The sequence below is a fragment of the Pan troglodytes genome, chromosome 14 (assembly GCF_028858775.2).
Source record: "Pan troglodytes isolate AG18354 chromosome 14, NHGRI_mPanTro3-v2.0_pri, whole genome shotgun sequence".
In the NCBI taxonomy this organism is placed as follows: domain Eukaryota; kingdom Metazoa; phylum Chordata; class Mammalia; order Primates; family Hominidae; genus Pan; species Pan troglodytes.
In genome coordinates, this window is record NC_072412.2 from 112,902,665 (window position 1) to 112,920,156 (window position 17,492).

The 17,492-nt window shown below is 36.1% G+C and overlaps 1 protein-coding gene and 1 non-coding gene across 4 annotated transcripts in view; both read right to left on the reverse strand.

Moving 5' to 3' along the window:
- The window catches only part of NALF1 (NALCN channel auxiliary factor 1), an 860,969-nt gene that overhangs the window by 301,139 nt on the left and 542,338 nt on the right, over nt 1-17,492 (reverse strand). The gene's annotated exons all lie outside the window — the stretch shown is intronic.
- Nucleotides 15,722-15,790, reverse strand: LOC112205274 (small nucleolar RNA SNORD31). The gene has a single exon (XR_002939175.1). It is a non-coding gene; the product is annotated as a small nucleolar RNA SNORD31 (small nucleolar RNA).

Sequence of the window (17,492 nt, forward strand, 5' to 3'; positions counted from 1 at the left end):
TTGCTTTAGGGACCCCCAAAAAGCATATTTTTTTCTTCACTTCTTTTAGGCTGATTGCATTAAAGAAAACCACATAATAAGTCATAAAATCTCATATTTATCAGTTCTTTCTTGAGAAATGTCAGAGTAAAGGTTGTTTTGGTAATTAAAATGCTGAAGTTAAAAATGCTGATTGCTTATGCAATAATGGGATTTCTAAAACAAATGGCATCATTATATCCACAAACTTTTTTTTAAATTTATCAAAGTGCTCATTGTATTTACTCATATTAAGTTAAAAAATCTCAAAGTCTTTAAACCTATCTTCTGCTTATGCTTTAGATATTGTCATGAGAGGATAATGCTTGTAATCCATGAAATTCTAACTCTGACACAGTGAGGATGGCAGAAAAGAGCCTGAGTCCCGTACAATGTCATGGCACTGCCAAACTAACCCACATGGTCTCATTGAATACTATACAGCCATAAAAAGGAATGAAGTGGTGACACACAAAACAACATAAATGAATCTCACAGACTTTACATTGAGCAAAAGAAGTCAGACACAAAATATATATATACTGCATCTTTCTTTACATCTAAAATTCTAGAAAAGGAAAAATAATCAAAGGTAGAAACATAAGAGCAGTGGCTGACTCTGGAGGTTGAGGACTGAGAGGGAAGTAATAAGAGGGAGATGCTTTGGAAGATAAAGTGCTTTCTGTTGTGAAAATGTGTAGGTTACACCAGAACATCCATTTGTCAAAACTGCACTGCTAAGATATATGTATTTTGATGGATGTAATTTTTACCTTAAACACTGTAAAATAATAAGAAATCAACTAGCGGTGAGGGGAGTGGGTGGAGGTACAAACTAAGAATGGCAGAATGTTGATAACTACTGAAGATCGGTGATGTGTGAATAAAAACGCATTAGTTCCATTCTTACTTCTTTATATATGTTTGAAAATTTCTAGAACCATAAATTTAAAATTATCCCACAGTAATTATTTATTATAACTCAAAGAGCTCTTTCTTCTTTGAAACCAAAGAAAAGCCACCAGACAGACAAAAACGACAAAAACAACATGATATGACTTCTCACATTGACATGATCGCTGTTGGACCGTGGTAATGGAATCAAATCACAAAGATGTTCCTGCCTCCCATCTGCGGCTGATGGGACAGACTTGAGGATTGTATAGCAACAGTCAAATCCCACCATCGGGTTCCACTGTAATTTTTATGTCTGAATTCTGGCAACAGTTTTGTTATTATTTGGTATCAGTGATGATTTGGTATTAATAATGAAATCTGATACTTCAATGATTTGCAAACAGGGTTGAATAAACTGTCATTTACCATTTTGAGGATTAAGGGAAGTGGCTCCGATCATGTTCTATCAACAGCAACTATGGCCACAACAAAAATGAACGACATTTTATTTTCAATAAAAAACTGGTAGAAAAAAATGTTACCTGATATTTTTACCATAAGAATTAACAGTAACTTTTGTTTGCCAAAGTACCATGTCAGCCAGGCAAGATGGCTCACGCCTGTAGTCTCAGCGCTTTGGGAGGCTGAGGGAAGTGGATCGCTTGAGCCCAGAAGTTTGAGACCCACCTGGGCAACGTGGTGTGACCCTGTCTCTACAAAAAATAAACAAAATTAGCTGGGTATGGTGGTGCCTGCCTGTAGTCTCAGCTACTTTGGAGGCTGAGATGGGAGAATGGCTTGAGCCCGGGAGGTCGGGTGTGCAGTGAGCATACCATTGCCCTTCAGCTGCAGTGACAGAGTGAGAGCTTGTCTCAAAACAAACAAACAAAACAAAACAAAACAAAAACCCCAAACACGTTTTTGCCATGGGAAGTCTCATCTGAAACGCCTGACTTTATATGTTTCTTTTCTTAATAACACGTTTTCATATTTATAAGTCCATTTACTTCTAAGGCAGATGTGCCCATTCTTCTAATCAAAGCCATGCTATTTCCAGGGCTCTAAATCATTTTAATTGAAAGTGTGCCCACAAGTGAATGAAGTGTAAAACCTTAGACCAGTTATTCATAACCTTTACTGCCATTAGACTCACCTAGGGAGGTTGGAAATCCCAGTGTCCACACTGCATACCATTAAACAAGAACCAAGAGGTCTATTACTTGAGACAGAGATGAGAGAACAGAGGGAAAGAGGAAAGTTATAGTTTAATTGACTACCAGGCACTGTCATCAGGATAGCATCCCTGAATTAGGCAGAAAAAACTAACTTAATGGGAGGATCATATTTTCTGATTTATTTGATTGATTCATTTGGATGATCTCTTTTTTTTTTTTTTTTTTTGAGACCGAGTCTCGCTCTGTCACCCAGGCTGGATGGAGTACAGTGGCGCGATCTTGGCTCACTGCAACCTCCGCCTCCCGAGTTCAAGCGATTCTCCTGCCTCAGCTTCCTGAGTAGCTGGATGATTCCTTTTTTATTAAAAAAAAAAAAAAAAAAAAAAAAAAAAAACTTGCTGGTGCTATAATGGCATTGAAATGGATAACAGAAAATTGAACAAGGAAATGGAATCAGTCTTAAGCCTCTACTGTTCTTTATCATTCTTTGCGGCACTAAAGACAATTCACCCTTTAACAATTAAGAGAATTAGGTAATCTTTTAACACAAATAAAATGGTTTTGTGACTAATTGCTAAAGAGTACTTACAATACACTTAAAGAAAATCTGTGTTCACTTAATACAAATATTGTAAGTGGATATATAAACTTGCTGTGATTCATGATCATGGGCAGTTAATTACCTCAAAGTGATATTTTAGACTGTAACTTGTGATGTAATTTACAACTGGCATTAACGCTGTCATGATTATCTTCTAAAGAGCCATTAATATTATAAAATATGTCATGTGACACCCTTGGTATAATACCAGTGTATTGGGGTGGGGGAATAAATACAGTGCTAATGGCATTGCATTCCTCCATTATTTTTTACCCAGGAAATCACTGGAAATCTCATTAAATTTCTGTATTACTTTTTTGTATTTTGTGTCTATGCTTTTTTTTTTTTTTTTTTTTTAGACAGAGTCTCACTCTGTCACCCAGGCTGGAGTCCAGTGGCGTGACCTCGGCTCACTGCAAGCTCCGCCTCCCGGGTTCACACCATTCTCCTGCCTCAGCCTCCCGAGTAGCTGGGACTAAAGGTACCCACCACCACGCCTGGCTAATTTTTTTGTATTTTCAGTAGAGACGGGGTTTCACCATGTTAGCCAGGATGGTCTCGATCTCCTGACCTCGTGATCCGCCCACCTCGGCCTCCCAAAGTGCTGGGATTACAGGCGTGAGTATCTATGCTTTTCGACACTTTAGTTCTTGAATGTCCATAGCAATCATAGCCAAAATTTTAAAAAGGAAATTGAGAAATATTGCTAACCATATGAAAAATTGCCAGTAGTTTTCCATGAATTACAAATAGACTGTCTATGTTTCTAATAATTAATAATGTGAAACAATAATTTGGCACAAAGGAAATACAAGTGCTCAGTGATTGAAAATATATTCAACCTCAACTGCAATGAAATCAAGCCAATGTCTCTCCTGAAAATCAATCCTGAATATGAAAACTATTTATTAACCACAGATGAATCGCAACATGACTTACATTAGCAAAAGGATGGCTTGCTACAGTAGATATAACCTATAGGTTGTTTTTCTCAAGACATTCCTTTTTCCTGCCTTAGCAGCCTCTTCAGGCTTCAACTCTGTCTTATCTGCTCATTATTTTAATTCCTGAAAAACATTTGAGGTGTTGAGTTTATTTGATTTCTAATTCAATGGAAGGCATTTAAGCTGTAGATCAAATACGTTTTGTCTGCTTGTTTATCTATCTCCTACAATGGCGCTATTCCAATAGAAATGTACCTGTCTATTTGTCTCACTCTACTTTTAATGAAGCAGGCAGCTCATTAATGGTGAGTACGTCATCTTACTTATTTTTCTAACTGTTTGAAACCTTGTAGGCCCTCAAAAAATGTTGATGGATGAATAAACAATTCAACAATGAGCAAAAGGAACACCTGACTTTGGTGAGATGCTTTCTCTGTACACAGAAGAGGTTAGAAACAAAAGACTTGGACAAAGTGTTCTTCAGTATGATGTCATTCATCTCTTCTGATTTCTCTCTCACATTCACTGGCATACAGAGTTTTTGACCACTTGAATTATGACCAAAACTATTTCTGCTTCTAAATGCCAGAGGGTGATCACTATCATTTTACTTTTCTTAAATTTCTGAGAAAAGTCCTGAGGCAAATAAGAATCATACACAGGCAAGAAAAGTCAGAGTTTATTATTTGATTCGGGAAAGTGTAAGCTGACATTTAATGAACTAGCATTATCCATAAAAGAGGTCTACACGAAGGTTCACGGGAGGAACAGGTGCAAGGAAGGTCGAGCTGAAGAACACATTCAAATACAAGGCAGTGTGGCTTAAACTTAATGTGGAGATTGGTGGTTAAGACAGAATCAGCCCCATTTGGTGTGATTATTCTCAATTCTGAGTCTCAATTAACATTTTGCTCACCTGAGAATTGACTATAATATAGTTGGAACACATAGCAAATTCCTTAAAAGCACATTGCTTATTTAATGGATTTGGTTAGTATGCAGCTTAAATTTCAACTTCATGTTGATGGTAGTACTGAGTGTTTTCTTTTAAATAATTTTAAAATTCTAATACTTGTCCTCGAAGTTTTACAGTAGTGAAGATTCCTCTTAAGCAGTTCTTTATAGCTATTTTACGTCTTCATTTTAAAAGCACAATACTCTGATGTATTAGCTCAAACATCCCAGATGCCAATTCCACATGGCGCTACCAATAAGTTGGTATGCAAATGTTGGGTTAGGTTTTATTTGTTTTGTGTGTGTGTGTGTGTGTTTAGCTTTTAATGTCTTGATACTTGAGGTATTAAGATATAACTTCTGGGCTGGGTGTGGTGGCTCACGCCTGTAATCTCAGCAATTTGGGAGGCCCAGGAAGGCGGATCACTTGAGGTCAGGAGTTCAAGACCAGCCTCGCCAACATGGTGAAACCCTGTCTCTACTAAAAATACAAAAATTAGCCAGGCGTGGTGGCGGGCACTTGTAATCCTAGCTGCTTGGGAGGCTGAGGCATGAGAATCACTTGAACTCGGCAAGCAGAGGTTACAGCGAGGCAAGATCATGCCACTGCACTCCAGCCAGGCAGAGAGAGCGAGACTCCATCTCAAAAAAAAAAAAAAAAAGTAATTTCTCCTAAAACATTGAAAAAATAAGTAGTTTTATTTTCACCAATAATGTTTTTACATCAAAGTATCACCAAAGTATTACCATGAATTTCATTACATCAAATATATAGTAGAAAGGTGATTATCTTGACATGAAAATAATGCTAAAATAACAAGAAGAGGAACAACAAAATCCTGGTTTTCTTTGTATATTGAGTTATGGATACATATCAACCACTTTATCATGAAACACAATACAATCATTTATTATTATTATTATTATTTTAGATGGAGTCTCACTCTGTCGCCCAGGCTGGAGTACAGTAGCGTGATCCTGGCTCACTGCAACCTATGCCTTCCAGGTTCAAGTGATTCTCCTGTCTTAGCCTGCAAAGTAGCTGGGACTACTGGCACCCGCCACCACACCTGGCTAAGAGATGGGGTTTCACCATGTTGGTCAGGCTGGTCTCAAACTCCTGACCTCAGATGTTCCACCTGCCTTGGCCTCCCAAAGTGCTGTGATTACAGGCGGGAGCCACAGTGCCAAGCCATCTGGATTATTTAAGGCCATATATGAGTGAAAAGACTAGTGATAAATTAGAAAATATGGCTAGGGAAAAAAAGGTATCAACTTGTTAAGAAAAGAAACTCAGAGCTGGCCAAATATCCTAAGTGACATTATAACACATTTTTTTCCCCCAAGAAATGAGATAGCTCCTCAGCTGTTCCCGTCTCCACTATCAGTACTGTTTGTATTATTTTTTTGCTTGAAGGTACTTCATCTACAGTCTACATGAAAAAAGGAACAGTAAAGGATGTCTTGTACGGAAAGATACTTCCTGTTCCATCCCAGTATGCTTCTTTTAAAGATAAACATATTTACCATGAAGTTTAAACTACCATTAAAACTGTATGTCAATTCTAGAGCTATCTAAAAATTAGAAGGATTGATATTGCTTCTTTAATTTGAAAACTGTCAGATCTTAAAACATACAGTATCTCAGAACTTTAAAACCTTCTAATTAATAAAGCATTCATTTTTGTATACAGAGGTTTACTGGCTTAGATGTAAAGACTGTTGTCCATTAGACAAAAGGGTTTTCTTAACACTAAACTGTATTTAATCATTTATTAAATTATATTTAATAAATGATATAATATAATAAAAATAATTAATGAGCTAAATCATCACAATAGAGTTTCCCAAAAACTATTCAGTAAAAGCCTAAAAATGGGAGAAAATTTTTGCAACCTACTCATCTGACAAAGGGCTTATATCCACAATCTACAATGAACTCAAACAAATTTACAAGAAAAAAAACAAAGAACCTCATCAACAAGTTGGCGAAGGATATGAACAGACACTTCTCAAAAGAAGACATTTCTGCAGCTAAAAGGCACATGAAAAAATGCTCATCATCACTGGCCATCAGAGAAATGCAAATCAAAACCACAATGAGATACCATCTCACACCAGTTAGAATAGCCATCATTAAAAAGTCAGGGAACAACAGGTGCTGGAGAGGATGTGGAGAAATAGGAACACTTTTACAATGTTGGTGGGACTGTAAACTAGTTTAATCATTGTGGAAGTCAGTATGGCGATTCCTCAGGGATCTAGAACTAGAAATACCATTTGACCCAGCCATCCCATTACTTGGTATAAATCCAAAGGATTAAAAATCATGCTGCTATAAAGACACATGCACACATATGTTTATTGCGGCACTATTCACAATAGCGAAGACTTGGAACCAACCCAAATGTCCAACAATGATAGACTGGATTAAGAAAATGTGGCACATATACACCATGGAATACTATGCAGCCATAAAAAATGATTTCATGTCCTTTGTAGGGACATGGATGAAGCTGGAAACCATCATTCTCAGCAAACAATCACAAGGTCAAAAAACCAAACACCGCATATTCTCACTCATAGGTGGGAACTGAACAATGAGAACACATGGACACAGGAAGGGGAACATCACACACCGGGGCCTGTTGTGGGGTGGGGGAAGGGGGGAGGGATAGCATTAGGAGATATACCTAATGTTAAATGACGAGTTAATGGGTGCAGCACACCAACGTGTCACATGTATACATATGTAACAAACCTGCACATTGTGCACATGTACCCTAAAGCTTAAAGTATAATAATAAAAAAAAAGACTGCAAAATTAGACATCTCCAAAACTGTTTTCTGCACTTAGAAATTGTAGCAATAACGTCAAGGAAAATCAGAGGAGAACCCTACATCTTTTACGAAATTAAGAGATATCTAAAACCTGTAATCACAACACGTGAAGAAATAAAAGAAAATGGAGAAGGGGTAGCTGACCTAGCAGAGTAAGAAAGCTTAACTCAAGTTAATGGCCACTCTGGTGAATTTGCACAGAGAACTATGGAAAAATGTGAAAATTCTCATCTACCAATATAAAATTATCCAATCAGCTATTTTAGTGCCTTACTCTTAACTAAATAATAATAAGTACCACAAGATATTTGAGGAAAGCTCCCTACATAAAGAGACGGAAAGCAAAACAAACCAACAAGGGAAATCTTGGAGAAACTGTCAACATGACATAAACACTAATTATTGTGAATAAACTAGAGAAGAAGTTCTCTTGGAAATTTAAAATGTAATTGCTGGAAGTTTTTAAAAAACAGAATACTTGGAAGATAAAATGGAGAAATCTCTAGAAAGCAACAAAGGAAAAAAAAGTAAAAGAAATGACCAAAAACAGGATCAAGAATAGGAGACAACCAACTCATGAAACTCCCAAAAAAATAGAACACAGGGAAAAAGGAACAGGAATTTTTTTTTTTAACAGAAATGTATTTTCCAGGACTCAAGGCATGAGTTTTCAGATTGAAAAGACTCTAATCATAACGTGATAGGAAAATAAATTTCTGGACCTCAAAATCACTACATGACAGGGAAATGTCAAGCAGGGAACTATGTCAGGCAAACCTGCCTCCAAATTATTCCTAAGTAAGATAGCTACAAAGATTAAAAACAAACAAACAACAACAAAGAAAAATAACCACATACCTCCCTCACAATTTGTCCACAAGAAAATTCCTTGTGGACCTCAAGATCTTTACCCTAAAACATTTCTGTTGGATTTCACCCTGGCAATGTAAACTGGTAGCTTGTCTTCACAGGTGTGGGAAAAAGGACAGAACTCAAAGTCATCCCTCTGCTCACCTGAGACAAATGCATATCTGATTGTTTTCTCTACCTTAATATGCTTATGTAAAAATGTAGATTCACTGAGCCTAAGGCATAAGTGACTATTCCTCTATCCTCCTCTGACACGTAAATTGTATATTTAGTGAAAGGCAGATCAGTGACTCAAAAGAATGCAACCTTTTGTCTATTATCTGTGACCTGGAGGCCTCCACTTCAAGTTGTCCGCCTTTCCAGACCGAACCAATGTACATCTTACACATATTGATTGATGTTTCATCTCCCTAAAATGTATAAAACCAGGCTACGTCCCAAAAACCTTGGGTACATGTTGTCAGGACCTCCTGAGGCTGTATCAGGGGTGCGTCCTTAACCTTGGCAAGATAAACATTCTAAACTGATGGAGACCTGTCTCAGATACTTTTGGTTCACGATAACTACAACTTAAAATAACTTTAAAGCAAAATTAGAACAAGGAAACAAAAAGGTACAATAGCAAGTCACTGACTGTGATTTACCACCTGACCATCTTCTAAATGTCTCTCAGGTCTACTCTGTTTCTCTCCAGCCCCACAATCACTACCCCTGCAAAGGCCATCAGCATCCCATCCTAGAACTCTAGGATCACTTTCTAATTAGGCTTTAGGCCCCCAGCTGGCCTTCTGGAATCCACTTTCCACTTAATAGTCTGAATAATCTCCTTCAAATGCGAGTTCTTCCATTTTTTCCTTGCCTTAGGATAATGTGCTAATTTCTTAATGAGACTCTGGGAGTGCCCTATCTTAGCCCTTCTTAGTTTTATTTTATATTTTAGTATAGACCACTGTCTATACTCCCTGTTCTCTTCTCCCTAGTTCCGCCTCATCTTGATTCTTCAGAAAGATTTATTCTCCTTTAGATCCTACATTGAACAATTTTACCCCATCTGACTCCTACCCCGCATACATTACCCTCCCTTGAATAGAATGTACTCTTGACTCTTCCCCTGCAAGATTCCTATTCCAATTATCTCAGTATTAACATAATTTTCTCTTGAAAACTTCCTCCTGCCCTAGTCTTGGTTAGGTAGACACTTTGTTGGCCACTGAGCTCATCCCACAGGGTTTCATTGTCTTTCACCCATTTATGTTCCCCATTAGACTGTCTGCCCTGGAAGGAACCCTGTTTATTAACTGCTAGCATCTTCAGTGCATAGCACAATGCAGCACACTTAGTAGGCACTTGAGAAGATTATCTGAATTGAGAAAGGAACTGATGAATGAAAGCTCACGCAATTCAAATAGTGGAATCAAAGCCATAAAGTTGTCATCTGGTGGTGGTGGAATGAGGTAATGAATCTGAAAGCATTTTCACTGTGCTCCTTCATTTTTCTATGGAAGTATCAACCCAAATACTCCTAAGGGGGTTACCCTGTGGATTCTCACAATATGCTCCAACAGTTAACTACTCTGTAAGAATTCTCAGCCCTCACTTTAAATTAAATTCAACTTAAACAAAATTAAAAATATTACCTTTTCCCTTATATTGGCTCCTTTCTGAATGCCCTTTCTTTGTACCAAAATAAAAAAGCGAAATAATTAAAGAATTCTACTACTCTTCATTTGTATACAGTAATACATTCTAAATATAAATTTCTTATAAATATTTCTTATAAATATAAAAATATAAAGATGTACCCTGCTTCACTCTTATCCCTCTGAGCCAGACTCTCCGCACTAAATATTACCTTCTAATACTCATCCCATACCCATGTGATGGATGCAGCCAAACTCACTTTGTTAAAACGCTGCTTTTCAGTGGGTATTTAAAAAATAATATATTCTTGTTGCATGTGTAGCTTTCTCTCACTGACTTGGAAAGTCTTCTATAATCTACCTTCAGTGCTTTCTCTTGGATACTTACTTTGTCATAAAATGTAAAATACATAAAAACTACAGGCAATTTCATATTGGCACTGAGCAAATGCAATTTCCAAGGTAGTTTGTTGGGTTTTCCTTTTTTTAGATTTTCTTTTGAGTAAGTGTTTTCTATATGAGACATTGAAACGTAATCCTTTCAGGTCTTCCACCCTTACCAAGAGTGAGCCATGAACATTTTTGCAGTTATTTTCTATGCTCAGCTTGCTTCTCTATTTTTACTTAGCAGGGTTTTTTAAGTGTTTAGCATCTCTCTTTGCTTAAAATTATTTTTGTGTTTGGCTTCTTTCTTCCAAGGTAATAAAAATGGGCATATCTCTTTCCAATAAAAATGATAAATGAATTGAAGCCCAAAATATCTTCTTATTTTATATATATATATATATATATTTATACTTTAAGTTCTAGGGTACATGTGCACAACATGCAGGTTTGTTACATAGGTATACATGTGCCATGTTGGTATGCTGCACCCATTAACTTGCCATTTACATTAGGTATATCTCCTAATGCTATCCCTCCCCTCTTCCCCCACCCCACAACAGTCCCCAGTGTGTGATGTTTCCCCTCCTGTGTCCATGGGTTCTCATTGTTCAATTTCCACCAATGAGTGAGAACATGCAGTGTTTGGTTTTTTGACCTTGCGATAGTTTGCTGAGAATGATGGTTTCCAGCTTCATCCATGTCCCTACAAAGGACATGAACTCATCATTTTTTATGGCTGCATAGTATTCCATGGTGTATATGTGCCACATTTTCTTAATCCAGTCTATCATTGATGGACATTTGGGTTGGTTCCAAGTCTTTGCTATTGTGAATAGTGCCACAATAAACATACGTGTGCATGTGTCTTTATAGCAGCATGATTTATAATCCTTTGGATTTATACCCAGTAATGGGATGGCTGGGTCAAATGGTATTTCTAGTTCTAGATCCCTGAGGAATCACCACACTGACTTCCACAATGGTTGAACTAGTTTACAGTCCCACCAACAGTGTAAACGTGTTCCTATTTCTCCACATCCTCTCCAGCACCTGTTTTTTCCTGACTTTTTAATGATGGCCATTCTAACTGGTTTGAGATGGTATCTCATTGCGGTTTTGATTTGCATTTCTCTGATGGCCAGTGATGATGAGCATTTTTTCAAGTGTCTTTTGGCTGCATAAATGTCTTCTTTTGAGAAGTGTCTGTTCATATCCTTTGCCCACTTGTTGATGGGGTTGTTTTTTTCTTGTAAATTTCTTTGAGTTCTTTGTAGATTCTTAAGATAAATCTTAGGACTTAAAGCTGAGTTTTCTCTTTTTAAGAATCCACTTCTTCTGCTTATTGCTGACTTACTTGCAACTGGCTGCCTACTTTTACATATACACTGGTCAAAGAATAACACCTAAATCTTCAGTTAAGTCATCATTGCAATGAACACAATAAGCAATACATGGGAAGTACTGAAAATCAAACACTTTAAAAGATTTTTAGAAATGTAAATGAAAGATCTTTTCTAGGAAATGAGAAAAACTATTGATTGCTATTTAGTAGATATAAAACTTGCCTAACATTATTGTAGAGACATTAGTAACCAAGACTATAATTCTGATTTTGCAAGAACTCAAATAATACTTAGTTTTACACTTAATCTTTTATCATCTGTGACAAAACATAGCAAAATGAAAGATTATCTAGAAGCAGAATCAAGGTTGTAATATAACTATTTTCAAGAGTTAGACGACCCATGCATAAAATCATTTATTGAGACATGCATATGTGTCTAAGAATACATTTTAATACACGTTTAATAAACTATCATTAAAGCATATCTGTAGTGGGGTGCCAATCACCGATTTTTAACAAAACCATTCTATGATCCCATTGAGAGAGGTATTGACTTTTATCCATTTTGTCTATAATATCATAACAATTTTACATATGGGAGGTTTAAACAAATTAGAGGTTTAAAAGCATGTAGAATTCCTGGGAATAATCTTTAGATGCAAATTTTAAAACCAATCTATCCCCAAATTCTGATACTAAAACACAATGTTCAATCTTAGTTTGGAAGAAGTAAGAAACATGCAAAACAGATTACATTTCTAGTTTGATTTAGATCTTTAATTCTTAACTTATATTAAGAGCATATACTAGACTATTATAAGAAATAGTAGCATATAACATATGAATGTTTATAATATGTACAAAATAACTTATTAAAAATAATTGAACTATAATATCCACACCACAAAGACAAGATATCTGGGAGTTATCCAGAAAAACTGAGAGAAAACAATGAGATAAAATTGAGATAAAATGAAGCATTAAAACATAAGATATAGAATTTTCTAAAAATAAAATGTCAGAAAATTTTCAAGGTAATTAAAGAAAAGAAGCAAAAACTAGCAAACGAGTAGAGCATTAAAATGTTAAATTTTTGGAATAAAAATGCTTAGAAAGCATTCAAAATCCAATAGCATCAGTTAATAGAACTGACACAGGTAATAATCACTGAAGATTCTCATACTTTTCTATCACTGCTTTCCATAAGAGGCATGCAAATATGGTAAGGAGATACGACTGAGCATAAGAACTCTGTCAGAAAAAAGCAAAGGAAGCAAATAATCTTTTTTCTATTAATTTCATTTCATTTTATTAAAAAAAGTCCTAAGCAATTATTTACAAATGACAGTTTTCTGACAAAATATGTCAATCAAGTAAATATCATTCAAAACATAACAAAGCTTTTTGAAAATTTTCACCTGTTTGTTATCAACTGCAGAATTCCTGCTTTAAATAAAATGGTAAGCTAGAATTTGTATTCGTATCTTTTTGCACAGAATGTGTCACTGCCCTAACATGGCTCTTTAAGTTACTGAGTTATTGAATGCTTGCAAATTGCAAAAAACTGTAATTCATTCTGTGGTGAGCCATGTTATGAGTACCACTTTTTTCAAACCTTAAAAATATCTTAGGAGAGAGGCAGCATTTACAAAGTATGAATTTCAGATGGGAATTTAGATTTCTACACATTAAATTAAAAAGCCTATATACTTTGAGCGGAAGGAGAGGAGTAATGGAAACTTTCATGTATTGTGGCGGGACTAGAAACTGGGGCTGCCTCTTGATAGCGCAACTTGGAAATACTCATCAACATTTTGAACATTCACACCCTTTGCCCCAACGATTCTACTTTTACTAATTTTTCCTACAAATGTTCTTGTACATGTAGGCAAGACTATGCACAAGAATGTTCATGGTGACACTGATTATAGAGCAAAAATATAGGGGCAAACTAAAGGTTCATTAATAAAGAATGGTTTAAGTAAAATTCATAAAACAACAATAAAGATTCAATTGACATGGTCCACCTATGGCATAAAGCAAGCACAATGCATACAGTATAATTGCTGCCATTTGTATGTCCATTTATAAGTAAGTGAATTTGTTTTTCCAAGACTCATCTTACATACATGTTTCTACATAGACGTATGATTGTCCAGAAAATTTTGGTTAAGCAGCAGAGTTCAAGGAGTTCAGTTTGGTAAGTCACAGTCCTAACATCTTAAAAAAGTGCTCAAAGATGGAGGCAGGGTGTCTCTCAGCATTGTTTGATTGAAAGATGTGAGGGAGAATGTGCCAAGAGATAGGGCTGGGCCAACTGGTCCTCTGGCCATTATAAACATCCCATCAAAACCATCAGGGTTGGGGCGGTGGGCGTTAGTGATAAAATGATGAGTCACAAAAGAATGTTGAACTGGTGAACGTGGGACAGAAGAACGCTGTGATTAGATGTATATTAATATATTGGAAGATCACTCAGCCAGGAGCATGAAGGAGGTATTCAGGGAAAGACCAAAAGCGGGAAGGTTATTAAAATGACAATTGCAGTATTTAATGGAGATATGACAAGAACCTGAATTCAAGCACTGACAGCCAAGAACACCACTGGATAAACAGGATGGAACAGATAAAGGCGCAATATAAGGAGTATACTTGTTAAAAATTGGTGATTAATTAGATATGAGAAGAAAGTGCTTATGCTATTTTCTGCCTTGTTCTTAGAGGTTCATAAATATAAAAAGAAACACATATAAATATTTAAGATAATTATTAATTCATTAAATGTGCATAACAACTATATAAGGTAGGTTCTAATACTCTCAACTTATACAGATGAATAAATAGGAGTACTGAAGGTTTAAATTACTTTTCCAAGTTCATGCAGTCAGTAAATGGTGGGCTCAGAATTACAAACCAAGGCAGTTGAACACCACTGCCTGTACATTTAGCCACTACATTCTACCTCCCCTCAGACTCCCCTGATCAGTTTCAGAGCTTCTAAGATGATGCTTGGATTCCAACTTAGGTGAATGGGTGAAAAGAGCCACCACTAATCTAACGAGGGGAAGCTGGAGTTAATGGAATGACCACAAGGCCAATTTAAAGGGCTGAAATTTGAAGTACTTGTGACACACCAAAGTTGAGGCATTTAGCAGGAACTTACAGAACAGAACAAGGCACTAGTTATAAACTTCAAGCCTCTTGGTAAAACCATGGTATATTGAGATATAGACATGGAAGAGACGTTCTAGAAAAGGTAAGCTCCAGTCTTTTGACTTGCTAATTGTATGACATATATACACTTCTCTAGGGGGTCTTTTAAAGATGTGCCTAAAAAATAAACAGACATTGACTGGCAGTAAGAAAATATGGCCATTTTCATCCTTTAAAATAAATCTGAAAACTATGCAATTCAGGAGAAAAACACCCCATCAAAAGCCTTTCCTTTGGAATTATTTCCTTAGTTTCTCCCACGCCAACACACAAAAAACAAAACCAAACAAAAAAACCAAAAAACTTAACCAACAAAATCATCTTCTTTTGACCTATTCCACTGTTAATCAGTGAAACCCTCAACTTCAAACGGACTTCTTCCAAATCTTTGACTCATTTTCTTACTTCCTCACATCAACTCCTTAGTTGCAGAGAATGAGGTCAAGGGACCGAAATAATATTAAATAGTTAATCATGATGAACCTAGAATGGGTAATAAAAAACAAATCTTGAGATAATCAGGAACTATTCCTATAATCCCTCCATTATTACTATTGAACGAATAGGGCTCCTTTGAGTAAAGAATGTTGGTTTATGGACATTCACTAAGTACTATATCCCAGGCCCTGTGAAAACGATCTACGACAGGACAAAGTCACTCATTGCATTGTTATCGATTGCAGGATTTCCTCTTATAACAAAAGCATAAGGTGACCTTAATAATCTTATGATCTCCAATGCTCCTTTTGGCTGTGAATATCTCTGAATTTGTATTAATAAATTGTCTCAACAGGAGCCATTATATCTTTTAAAAAATTATTTTTATTTTTCAAACTCACAGCTCAGAAAATATCTTTCACGCATGTTGATCAGACTGGGGCAGTATTCAACTCATCACTGGTGGTATCATTAAGAATGGTATTTCCTATCAACATTTATAAAAAAGAATTTATGTGAATAGAAATAAGCTAAGGAAGTCTAAAATGTGGAGAAATTGAAAATATTATTGCACACTGAATTTTAACATATATAGAAAAAGTTAAAGTGGGTGAAGCAAATCTAGAAGACCTTTATCAAAAAAGGATAGCAAATGTTTTTATTTTTGTGGGTAAAATAGTCATTTTACTTTTTCCCATCAATATTAAACATCCTAATGATGGGCCTTTAAATTTGAAAAGTGGAGTTTCCAAGATAAATTAATGAGCTGAAGAGAACAGGCTGGCTAAAGGAACAGAACAGAAGCAATTTTATTTTTCCGAATATTGAGAAAAAATATGAGAACATTGCAAGAGATTGATATTGAGTATTAATCATTTCCCTGTAGTTTGTGCAATTTTCCCTGCTAGAAGAACATCCTGATCTCCACTGGAAACATTAAATTTGCTTTGTGAGTTGAAGAAAAAGCTAAGCTTAGCAAGTTTGTTCCAGGTGTTTAAACACTGATTTCAGGAATAATTAGTGAGATGACTTTCTGAGGATTAAGATATTTGCCATTTTTTTCTATGAAAAGGCAGCCTATTTTCAGATCTCCACATGGTAAAAAGTTGCACTCAACTTGAACTGAACTTTGGTTTCCACTAACTTCCGTGGGTTGTTCCTGGCCCTGCGTCTAGAACTACACAGATTCTGCCTGCAATGTCTTTCATAACACATCCTTTCAAGTGTTTAAAAAGCTCCAGGTCCTCCTAAATGGCATCTTATCAAAAATAATCATTTCAAATGTGGCATCATTTTGAGATGCTGGACCTGTTAACACTTTTTCAATCACAATTCTATCCATATCCCTGTTTAAAATAAGAATTCCAAAACCTAAAAAAATGATATATATTTCATTTCTGTCACATCAGAGCAATTAAGGTGGAGTGAGATTTTTCCTCTCTTCTCTATTAATGGAGCCTTACCCCCTTAGTTTCTGGTTTGTTTTTCATACCCATACCACCCACCCTATTAGCTTATCATGGATACAGAGTGTTTGCTAAACTAGGACTCCGTGTCTTGTATTTGCGAAGATTTTACTTAAACTCAGGCGAGATCTCTGCATTTTTCCAGGGATAACAGTTATTTCCATTGGCTGGTCATGTGAATCCAACCTTCTTTTGTATATGCTCTGTAATTCCTTATCACCTTCAAGTTGCTATTTTTCCTTTTCAACAACATTTTCTAGGATAAACTTTAAACAGCTCTATGCTCACCTACATGTAACGTGGATAAATCTACATATATATCTATCTCTTATTCAAAAGACTGGTTAATATACCTTGTCAGATGCCTCATTACAAACCATAAAGAAGTCTTAGAACATAAATAATCCATGGCATCAGAGAGCATACACTAATTTTGGATTCTCATGATGACTTATTATTAAGTAAATACAAACCAATCATTCAGTGCTAGAAATTAACTATGAGTCATCATTACGCTACCTGTTCTCTAACTCCTTTTGTTCTCCCTTTTGAATTAAAAAAAATACTCCATTTGTGATTTTCTGGTACCTCCACCCTAATCCCTGGTTTGTGAATGAACACCAAGGATGACTAAAGACCAGCCTAAGAAGGGAGTTCTTCCAGCAGCTTCCTGGATGTGCTCCCCTGGTCCTGGGAACCTCAG